Source organism: Physcomitrium patens, chromosome 17 (assembly GCF_059467195.1).
Source record: "Physcomitrium patens ecotype Gransden chromosome 17, ASM5946719v1, whole genome shotgun sequence".
Lineage (NCBI taxonomy): Eukaryota > Viridiplantae > Streptophyta > Bryopsida > Funariales > Funariaceae > Physcomitrium > Physcomitrium patens.
Window position 1 is genome coordinate 10,945,371 of NC_143426.1, and position 13,092 is coordinate 10,958,462.

Genomic DNA, 13,092 nt, shown 5'->3' on the forward strand with positions numbered 1-13,092 from the left:
TTCAGAGTCCAAGTTAGATGCTATCATGAATGCCCTCTCTACGTTATCGCAAAGAACTGCAGAGATTAAAGGAGTCGTGGCAAGGCTTCATAATGATGGAGCATTTGGGATGGCACAATCTAGGTTGTACCAGCCTCAAACTTCTGTACTTAGAGAAGCAAATTTGCCTCAAGTTCAACAAGCACCACTGATTCTACAACATAAGGAGCCCCGAGTTAGCCTTCCGGATAAGTTTGATGGTACGCGTTCCAAGTTTCGAGGATTCGTCAACCAAATCAGGTTGATAACAGTTTTACAGTCCGAACGCTATCCAACGGAGGAGTCACATGTTGGGCTTGTTGGAACCTTACTTACAGGACAAGCTCTATCATGGTTTGCTTCTTTGTTTGAGAAACGATCGTCCATACTAAACAACTTTGAAACCTTTTTGGAGGCATTTGCAGAAGCATTTGGTGAACACGACAAGGTTCCATGGACTACAACAAAGATCTGGTCACTACAACAAGGGATGCGTTCTATATCAGTCTATACATCGGACTTCAGGCAATTAGCATGCGACATCAATTGGGACGAAGAAGCGTTGATGAGTCAATTCTATTGGGGTTTAAGGGACGATGTGAAGGATTTGCTATTAATTCTTCCTAATCTATAAACGCTCAACAAAGCTTTTAACCAAGCTCTGAAGTGCGATAACCGCCTATTCCAATGTCATCAAGATCAACGTTCAAGACAACATACGGTTTGCCATGCCCCAACTATGTTGGCAAGCAGCGTGAATTCACATTCAGAGGTAAAAGACATGCAAATTGATGTGGTACGTGTCAAATCCCTTACTCTAGAAGAAAAAAAGCGGCGTATGGAGGAAGGTCTATGCTTGTATTGCGGTGAAGAAGGCCACAAAGTTGGAAACTGTCCCAAGAAGCAAAATCGACATATTGTTAAGACTAGGGGTGCGTTTATTCAAGAAAACGAGAATGCCCAGCTACAATAGGAACCGTGCGGCTGGATAGTGAAATATCGCAACAACAACCAAGTTCCTTTCTTTCCGCTCAACCTGCCCTTTGTTTTACAATCCTTTTGCTTATTGGCCCTCAAAAACTGAGAACCTTAGTATTATTAGATTTAGGAGCATCTCCTTGTTTCTTAGATGAAGAATTTGCGAAGCATCATAAGATCCTTTTAGTACAAAAATCCAAACCTGTTCACGTTGAGGTCATAGATGGGCGATCTTTATTGTCTGGTAGTGTCACCCATGAACCAGAACCTATAGAAGTGACGTTTAAGGACCATAGTAGTCATATTATTTTCAATATTATTACAACCCCATCAAATCCTGTTATTCTTGGTCTTTCCTAGTTGAAAAAACATAACCCATTGATAGAGTGGAAGTTGCAGAAGATGACCTTTTCCACAAAACCACCTAAGAGCAAGCCTAGTAAAAAACCCCGAATAGAGAAATCCTTATTTATTGGAGCAAGAGCGTTTATAAGATCATCCAAGGAAGGCACACTGTTTGTCATTTATGCAGCTCCAACTACCGGGGAGAAGATCTCGACAACAAGTATACCGGAGCAATATAAGGATTTTAAAGACATGTTTCAAAAGAAAAATGCCGACATGCTACAGGAACACAGACCATATGATTGCGCCATAGACTTACAAGAAGGAGCACAACCACTTTTTGGTCCAATCTACAATCTATCCCAGACGGAGTTGGCGGAGTTGCGGAAGTACATCGACAAGAATCTAGCCAAGAACTTCATTCGTCATTCAAAATCGTCGGCTGGAGCACCCATCTTATTTGTGAAGAAAAAAGATGGCTCATTGCAGATGTGCGTGGACTATCGAGGCCTCAACAAGGTAACAAAGAAGAATCGTTACCCGTTACCCTTGATTTCTGGTCTCTTAGAACAACTTGGACATGCAAGGATTTTTACAAAAATTGATCTAAGAGGAGCTTTCAACCTCGTACGAATCAAGGAAGGAGATGAGTGGAAGACAGTGTTTCGTACAAGGTATGGCCATTTTGAGTATAATGTCATGCCCTTTGATCTTACCAATGCTCCAGCGGTCTTTCAACATATGATGAATGACATTTTTCGAGAGTACCTTGACGATTTTGTTGTCATGTATTTGGATGATATTCTGATATTCTCCAAAAATGACGAAGAGCATGAAAAGCACGTTCGTTTGGTCTTGGAGAAACTATGCAAGCGAGGACTATATGTCAAGTTGGAGAAGTGTTTATTTCACTAAATAGAGATGGAGTTTTTGAGGTTCGTTGCGACTATGGAAGGCTTGAAGATGGACCCCAAGAAGGTGGAAGCAATCGTGTCCTGGGAGGTTCCGAAGACGGTGAGAGACATACAATGCTTTCTTGGCTTTGCCAACTTCTATCGGATCTTCATCAAGAATTACTTTCAAGTTGCTGCTCCTCTCACTCGGTTGACATACAAGGATAAGCTAGAATGGGGACCTCTAGCGGAGAAGGCATTTCAAGCCCTAAAAATTACATTTACTACGGCTCCAATCTTGGTACACCTACACTTTACAAAGGCCTTTTATTTAGAAACTGATACTTCGGATTTTGCTTTGGAAGCTGTACTTTCACAAATGGGAGAAGATAAGAAGCTCCATCCGGTTGCATTCTATTCTCGAAAGTTTTCTGCTGTTGAAATCAATTATGAGATTCACGATAAGGAACTTCTTACTATAGTGGATTCTTTCCAAGAATGGCGTCATTTTCTTGAAGGAGCTATACACCCAGTGATTGTATACATAGATCACAAGAATTTGGAGTATTTCATGTTGGCTCGAGTTCTAAATCGACGTCAAGCTCGGTGGAGTATGTTGCTATCTAGGTTCGATTTTGTTATCACTTATCGACTTGGAAAGCAACAAGGACTATCTGATGCCTTATCGAGGAGATCGTATCTTGTACCAAAGACTGAAGAAGCAGCGTTTGATCAACAATGTACGACGTTGTTGAAGCCAGAGCAATTTCGGCTTTGTGCTACTATTGTGCCAATTGATGCTGACTTCTTGAATCAGGTACGTGCCGCGACCATTAAAGATTCAGTAGCCATTGATATCAAGCAGCGTGCCAATGACGACAAATTCAAGGTGGAGGGAGATCTTTTATACTTTGAGGAGCGGTTGTATATCCCAAAAGGACCAGCATGACTCCGAGTTCTTCAATCTCTCCACGATTTTCCAACTACGGGACATTTTGGATTCAACAAGACCTTGGAGCTTATTTCTCGAGATTTTTGGTGGCCCCAAATGTGGAAGGATATGAAAGATTTTATCATCTCCTGCGACATTTGTTCAAGATCTAAGAATCCTCGGCATCGCCCTTATGGACTCCTACAGCCATTGCCGATTCCACGTCAACTATGGTCTTCAGTTTCCATGGACTTCATCATGGACCTTCCATCATCGAACTCATTTGACGGCATCTTTGTCGTGGTAGATCGGCTTACAAAGATGGCGCACTTTGTCCCTTATAAGAAGACATCATCCAGTGAAGTCACAGCAAGGCTCTTTCTTAATAATGTATATCGATATCATGGACTACCAGATGATATCGTATTAGATCGAGGAACCCAGTTCGTATCAAAGTTTTGGAGATCTCTCTTTGAGTTACTGAAGGTGGATATCAAGCTTTCTTTGGCTTTTCATCCTCAAACTTACGACCAAATGGAACGGATGAACCAAGTCTTGGAATAATACTTACGATGCAGCATCAACTATCAGCAAGACGATTGGACCACATATCTGTCGCTAGTCGAGTTTGCATATAACAACACCCTCCATGCGTCGACTCAATACACACCATTCTTTTCCAACTATGGGTATCATCCGAAGCTTGATTTATTAAGTCTGTAAATAAATAACAATCCAGCCGCTGAAGGATTTGTGAAATAACTATCAGAGCTTCAAAATACGTTGAAGCTTCAATTATAATCCGCTCAAGAATCCGACAAGGCGTCTGCAGATAGATTTCAGAATCAAGCACCTACTTTCAAAATTGGAGATAAAGCATGGCTTCTTCGACGGAATATCAAGACCAAGCGACTTTATGATAAGTTGGACTATCGAAGATTGGGACCATTTATCATCCAGAAGCAAATCAATCCAGTGGCGTATCGTCTGGAATTACCGGCTTCTATGAAGGTACATCTAGACTTTCATGTTTCTCTGTTAGAGCCTTATCGAGAGTCGTCTTTTCCTAGAAGAGTACAATGTCTGCCACCTAGTATTGAGATCGAGAATCACGAGGAATACGAGGTTGAAAAGGTACTGGATTCACAACAAAGGTGAGACAAGTTGGAGTATCTTGTTCATTGGTGCGGCTACGACATTAATGAGCGAACGTGGGAGCCAGCTAAAAATCTCGCCAATGCATCGCAAAAGGTACAGCAGTTTCATGAACAATATCATCATAAACCTAAGCCGGTTTGACGATAGCTTCCTTCTGAAGCTTGCTCATCCAAGAATATAAGAAAGGGGGAGAGCACCACCAAAATTCGTAGTTGATGTAGTTATTTTCTCCAAGATAAAATAGAATTTTTTTAGTAGCCATAGTTTGGTCTTTTGATATGGATAGCCAAGAGATAGATACAATGCCAGTCAGATTATCTCAACCGACTAGCTCACAAAGGCGACCCTGAGATGAAGAACTGCCTACACCATGACGACGACAGAGGATACCGAGTAACCGATCACTGGTGATTGTATTAGAGTCCGAGCCTGCTTACGATGGTCAGCTAGAAGGCGTGTTTGCTGGAAAATTTCATAATGAGGACACGGAAGTTCATGCTTGGTCAGAAGTTGAACGAGTGGGCCACTACCATTGGCTTCAAGGGTCGATGAACCACTTGCCTCGTGAACAACAGTTGGAGTTCATAGCAGACATTATGCGACAGATCTTCATTTTCTTGCATTGGTATTGATCAACAACATTGCTTCTCAGAGACCTCGAAGCTAAAGGAGGGGGTGATGTTAGGGACATAATCCTTAGAACCCTCTAGAGACAAGTTTCTAGAACCTTCTAGAAGCAAGTCTCTGGAACCTTCTAGAAGCTTCTTAGTTGGCAGAAGATATTAGAGTCATAGTCCTTAGAACCATCTAGAAATAAGTTTCTAGAACCTTCTAGAAGCAAGTCTCTGGAACCTTCTAGAAGCTTCTTAGTTGGTAGAAGTTATTTGAGAAGCTTCGTAAATAGAAGTATATATTGGAATCGAGGCTGAAGAGTTCTTCAGTCTCGACAACACATCTCTTGGAACTCTAGTTCACCTCTCTGGTGTTGTTCTCATTTGATTAATCTAGTTCTTGCCAGTTCTTCTTGAACTTCTTGTTAGATCTCGAGTCTGTATTTCTCTGTCCGTGACAATTTGCTACTTTAATTTAGCTATAGCTACTATTCAACCTAAGCAAATTACAATGTTTGCGCAAGAGTATCAAGAAGATTATACCACAATATTTTATTTAAAGTATAGAAAGAACATTTAATAATGGTACATTCTTAAAGTTTTCTCATTTAAATAGAAGAGCCTAGCTAAAGAAGCCCGCATTAATAAATAAAGTCTAATATGCTTCTTTAAACACAAATAGAGAATTAAAATAGTACCTTGCATTTATATGATTAAGAAATTTATCAATATTGTTGTCCTTTAAGATGACTATATTATAAGTCTTTGGATTGATATAAATTAATCTATTACAAATCTAATCTAGTGATGAATGCAAGTAAAATATTTCTACTCTAAGCTAAGTCTTTACATTGAACACATGAAATTTCAACTTTACAACAAAAAAGATCATTCTTCCTAAGATCAATAACTTGTTCAATAGATCTTTAAAGGTCCTTTGCATCATTGAGAATACTAGCTCGCTATCAATCAATCTAATCAATATACTATTAGACCGATCTGATTTTGTATGTATAACATTCATAAAGTTTGAATATTTTTGTCAATTATTGATTGATATACTTGCAAAGGTTGCACATTTTAAAAGATAGCAATTCAAAAAATTCTATAAGACAATTCTAGGATCAAATATTATTAGGCTTATGATAATAATTCAAACAACAATAGGCTTCAATTTAGACAAGTATAGACCTTCTTGAAGATAGAAGTAGATTGAATTCCTTGATTCTCTATATTATCAATTTAACTAACATCTTTAATTTTTTGATAATAGCATTTTCTAACATTAATCTATTTGAATCAATTTTTGAGAAAATATTTACTATGCTTTATAGTTTGATTATCATACTACATCATCCTACTTCTCTTCTCAAAATATCTAGTCAACATCCAAAACTACCAATCAAAACTATTATACTTAAAAGTTTGAGCAACCTTTGCTAAATGTTGTTTTGACTATTTAACCTTATATCACAGATATATATATATATATATATATATATATAAAGATTTACTTCAATAATTAATTTGATAATATGAATAAATAGAAATATATAAAAATAGATTAATTTTATAATATCTTACAGAATAACTTTCTAGAAGCTTCATAGACATAGTTTCATCTTTATACGTATCTATAGGTGATTAATAGGTTGAATACTTAGCCAACAAGTTAGCCACCTATTGTATGTATTGGTAGGTTGTAGTACAAGCCAACTATGTGGCACACATATAGGAAACTTGCCTTATAAGTTAAAACATGTATCTCACAAATTGAACTTATGTTAGAAGTCTTATAAAACATTGCCATATAGCTCTTAATTAGATAGTATATATAGAAGCAAGAATGAAGCCTTCTTCACTCTTGTCAACTCTTTTCTTACTTCTAGTCTACTTTCAAGGATCTCTAGTTTACTTATCTTTTGGCAATAGCCATTTTAGTTTCTTTTTGAATATACATATTTTTTTTATTTCTATTTTGTCATCTTTCTTTGAAAATAGTTTCACTTATTTATTTTCCTTCATCAAATTCTTGTCTTTAATTGATCGAAAAGAGTATACTTATAATATCAAAGTTTTATCATTTCTTGATTAAAAGTGGATTATTTTTTTTTCTTAATAAAACATAAAGAAATTAGAAGTTGTGAATTATCCTCTTCTAAACTAATATTTTTTTTAATATTTTTTTATTCTTAAGTCCTTTCTTTTACTTATCTTGAGTAATATTAGATTTTTTTTAATATTATTAAGAAAAAGCTTTTTAATAAAAAACAAAATAGTATAAAATATAAAAATAACTAAGAAAATTAATGCTTGCAATGCATCAATTCAATTTAATATCACAAAAAGCAATAAGATTAGCAAGAAGTGAAGATATAAAGATGATTTGAGCTATTTCAACATCTACACCAAATCATATTACTTCTCTTATTGTAGAATACAATTTTAATTTTAAAAAACTAAGAATTGCTATGTCCAAGAAGTTAGATGGTACAAGATTAAAGTTTTGAAGATTTATCAATCAAATACAATTAGTGATTGAACTTCAATTCCAAAACTATTCCACTCTAAAATCACAAGTCATATTTATTGGAACTTATCTTTTAATTTTTCTTTTATCATGGTTTTTTATCTTTTTTTGAATAATAAGTTTCAATTTTAGATAATTTGGTGGCTTTTTTGGCAAAGTTTGAATCAATATATGAAAAATATGATGCAATTCATATTGCAATCAATAAGATCTATATTTAAGTCAAGAGAATTGATTTATAATATTATATGCTTCACAATTTTAATAACTTGCTAATGATATCAAATAGAATGATGTTGCATTCATTAGTCAATTTTTTTATAAATTGTAATATGAAATAAAGAAATTGATATTCAACTTACCTAACCTTTAGCTATTAAGTCAAGTAATTTACTTTGTTGTAAAGTGTGACAATTGAATTTTTTAATTTTGATCTAAAAATTGTACAAATGGGCCTCAATGTTTTTACAATTCAATGACAATATCAATGTCTTTTCAATACATACATTTAAAAGTTGAAGATATGCAAATTAATATAATATATTTTAATTTTTTTATTGAGCAAGCAAAGACTTATCATTGATAAGAGGGATTATGCTTATATTATAGAGAATCTAAGCACATTGCTTAACATTGTCTAAAGAAGCAATACAACTACAAAATAAGAAATATAGTTATTAGAAAAAATAATATGTTGAAAAACAAGTTTATGTAACTACTATAGGACTGTAAAGCTGGAACCTTATATAATACTTAGTGAAGGTCCTATTCTCTCCTCAAAATCCTCTCCTTGTTTTACAATAGATTTTTTTTAGGATCTAAATATTACAAAGCTTTTGTCTTATTATATTCAGAAACTTCAACTTATTTCTTAGATGAAGTAATTGTTAATAGCCATATCATATTTTTAGTGAAGAAAATTAAACTTATTCATATATAATTCATAAATAATTATTTGTTATTTTTTAGAGATATTATTCATAAAATATTCTTTATAAAAGTGGCAACTAATGGTTATAATACCTTTTTAATATTTAAAATAATTAAATCTCTTTCTAATTCAATTACTTTAATTTTATTGTAGCTAAAATAATGTAAGCCTAAAATAGATTTAATTTTTCATAGTTTTGATTTTTTTAAGAGTATAACTAAGAGTATTATTAAGTAAATAAAAAGTCATAAGTTTGATGCAATTAAATCATTATTTGTAGATATAAGAGTTTTAATGCATGTTCCAAAAAAGATTACCTTGTGTTATTTATGCCACACATGTTTCTAATGGTAGAAAGACTTTAAGTGGCATTCTAAGCCAAGAATAAGATTATTAATATGTTTTTAAAAAATAAAATACAAATATTCTTTTAAAGCATTGTTTTTATGATTGCTCAATTGATCTTCAAGAGAGAACTCAATTTCCATTTAGATCAATCTATAATTTATTACAAAATAAATTGGCTAAATTTTTAAAATATATTAATAAAAATCTAGCCAAAATTTTCATAAATCAATCAAAATTTCTAACAAGAGCTTTAATCTTATTTGTAAAAAAAAATAATGGATCATTGTAGATATATGTGCATTATTAAAAACTTTACAAGATTATTATTAGAAATAGATACCTTTTATTATTGATATTTGGACTTCTTGATCAATTGAATCAAACTAAGATCTATATCGAAATAGATCTACAAAGAGTATATAATCAAGTACGTATTAAAAAATGAAATAAATAAAAGACTACGTTTTAAACCAAGTATGGCCATTTTGAATACAATGTCAAGCTTTTGAGACATATAAATATGCCACCAACTTTTCAATATCTAATGAATGTTTTCTTTTAAGAATTTTTTGATGATTTTTTTGTTTGTTATTCCAATAATCATTTAATCTATTCTAAAAGTATAAAAAATATATATGAATTCTATATTTTTCATGTGTTACAAATACTTAAAAATACAAAATTCCATGCCAAGATAGAAAAGTGTGTATTTTACACTACTTAAGTTGACTTCTTAAGATACATCATTTAAAATAATGGCCTTATGATAGATCTTAAGAAGATCTAAACTATCATGGATTGGAATATTCCAAGAACAATAAAACATATCCAATATTTTTTGAATTTATTAATAACTATTGGATCTTCATTAACATTTTTTTCAAATTATAACTCTATTTAGATGTTTGACATGTAGAGACAAACTTGAGTGAAGCAAATAAGTCGAAGCATCTTTTGAAGCCTTAAAAATAACATTGAATTTTTCACCAATCTTATATTGTATTGATTTATTTGAGGTATTTTTTATGGAAATAAACACATTGAATTTTGCTTTGAATGCCATATTATTTCAAATAGAAGTAGATAACAAACTCCACCCAATAGCTTTTTCTTCTAATTTTTTTTAATAATTCAAATCAACTATAAGATTGTGAGTCATCAAATTGATTCATTAATTATTTTTGGATAAAAAAATGTATTTAGAATACTTAAATCCATAATATACGATGAATAATATAAAAATATTTAGTCAAATAAAAATTTAAAATGTTAATTGTAGAAATAGAATCTTAATAAGTCTTAAAGAAAATTATCTTAGTTGATTTAGTATTTTTTATTTATTATTGAATATTAAAGATTATTTATTAAGATCAATATTTCTATTTGTCTTCTATCTTATGAGTATAAAATTCACTCCTTAATCCAATCACAAGATGGCATCAATTAAGAGTTTCTTCTAATGCATGGTGTGAAGTGAAAGTAGCAAGAACAAAAACAAAACAAGCAAAATACAAAACAAGTGGAATAAGTACAATCAAGTAATTTTACGCTACAAAACTAGTCATAATTTGTTAACTAAATTTTTATCTAGTAAAAAGTAAAAAATAAATAAATAAAAAATTAAAAAAATATTTTTTTAATATTTTCAATGGTATAAGAAATATATAAATCCGAATTACTATGAGAAATTTATGAAATTTTGAAAATAAATAAATAAATTAATAAAAATTTAAATAAATAATTTTTACTTCAAAAGTAACTTGCTTAAGAGATCAAGAGTTTGAGTCTCACCAAGGCTCATAAGTAGTATCTATAGGTTGCTAAAAAAGGCCACGAGGCCTTAATCTTATCTTCCTAACTACCTTCACGGTGCAACAACCCATATGGATCTTGTGCATCTCTTTTCTTATAAGGACTACACTAGCTACTTGTCCTACTACTTTCTATTAGTAAAACCAATAATTTTGGATTTTTGACTTCACCATGGTGTTTAAAAACATCCAATTAGCCTAGGATTTTAATATGGCCTTCAAATCTTACTCCAATTCTTCATAACGGCTTCCAAAGTGATAAAGTTCATTTTTACCAAAGTCTTGAAAATTATTCTAAAAATTCCTAAAAAATTCTAAATAAATTTTAAATAAATTCTAAATTTTTATTTTAATAGTTCTATAATATTAATATCAATTTAAGACTATAATTTCCTACCTTGATGATTTTTATAGTAATAAAATCAATTTAAATCTACTACAAATCCTACTTTTTATATAACTAATTAAAAAGACATGAGATTCTTTCTCATGCTTCTTCTAACTACTAACTAATATTTATAGTTTTTTTATAACTAATATGTATAGATAGAAGGCCAATATAAATATTGATCTCAATAAATATTCTTTAATATTCAATAATAAATAAAAAATACTAAACTAACTAAGATAATTGCCTCTAAGACTTACTAGGATTCCATTTCTTTTCTATTAAAATTATTTTCCTTAATTTAACAACCTCTAAGCACATCTTTACCTAACAATTGTAATCTTGGCACTCTAAATATATTCTTTTGTCTTAAAATAACTAGTGAGTCAATTTGATGACTCACATATCTATACATATTATTTATAAAAAAACTATAAATGTTAGTTAGTAGCTAAAAGAAGCATGAAAAAGAACCTCATATCTTTTTAATTATTTATATAAAAAGTAAGATTTATAGTAGATTTATATTATTTTTATTACTACAAAAAATCATCATGATAGGAAATTATAGCCTTAAACTGATATTAGTATTATAGAACCATTATAAGAATTTTTAGAATTTATTTAGAATTTATTTAGAATTTATTTAGAAATTATTTAGAACAATTTCTAAGACTTTGGTAAAAATAAGTTCTACTACTTCAGAAGCCATTATGAAGAAATGAAGCAAGATTTGAAGGCCGCACAAGATCCTAGAGCTAATAAGGTGTTTTAAAACACCATGGTGAAGTCAAAAATGCAAAATTATTGGTTTTACTAGTAGAAAATAGGAGGACCAGCAACTAGTGTAGTTCTTGAAAGAAAGGAGGTGCACAAGTCCTATGTGGATTATAGCACCTTGAAGGTAGTTAGGAGGATAAGTTTAAGGCCTCGTGGCCTCTCTAAGACACCCTTATACACTACATGTGAGCCATGGTGAGATTCGATCCTTTGATCTATAAAAAAGTTATCCTTGAGGTAAAATATTTTTACTTAACTTTTTATTTATTTACTAGTTATTTTTAAACCTTCATAACCTACTCAAAGTAATTCGAATTTATATGTTTCTTACATCATTAAAAAGATAAAAAATATCTTTTAAAAAATATTTTTTTTACTTTTATTTTTTTACTTTTTATGAGATAAAAATTCAATGAACAAATTAGATCAAGTTTTGGATTGTATAATTGTTTGATTTCATTTATTTCAATTTTTTGTGTTTTTCTTCTTTTATTCTTATTTTTTTCTTTTCCACTTCACACCTCTAATTACAAGCAACTCTTAATTGAGGCCATCTTGTAATTTGGGTTGATGAGTGAATTTTACATTTATAAAGATCTATAAGAAATAACTTCTTATAATAATGGATTCATTTCAAAAATAGCATCATTACCTAAAAGATGCTTTTAATATAGCTACCTTAGATACAAATCAGAAGAATCTTAATTATTTTATGGTAGCATGTATTTTGGATCATTGCCAAATCTATTATAATATATCTTTATTGAGTTTTGATTTTAGAATAACTTATTAACTAAGAAAACAACAAGGTTTATTAAACATCCTTTCTAGAGGTCTTTACCTTGTACTAAAAAAAAAAAGATGCAATTTTTTATTATTAAAAAATAATTTTTTTAAGATAAAGAATTTTCATCTATTAACAATAAAATAAATATTGACTATTGTTTCAACCTTTATCAAGTAAATTCAATTGAATTTATCCTCTAATCTTTTTATTCATGATATTAAAAATAATTTTATTAAATCTCATAATACTTTTAACTTCAAGTTGAAGAATAATCTATACTATTTCAAGGAAAACTTATATATTCTAAAAGGCAAAACATGATTATGTATTCTCTAAACTTATTATAATTTTTTAATAATTAAATATTTTGAATACAACAAGACTTTGAAAGTAATATTTAGAAATTTTTTTTAGCTAAAAATATAGAAGGTAATTAAAGACTTTGTACAATCATGTGATATTTGTTCAAAATCAAAAACTTCTTGTCATCAACCTTATAGACTTTTTTAGCTATAACCTATTTCATATCAACTATGGTCTTTTGCTTCTATAGACTTTATTATCGATCTTTTAATTTTAAATT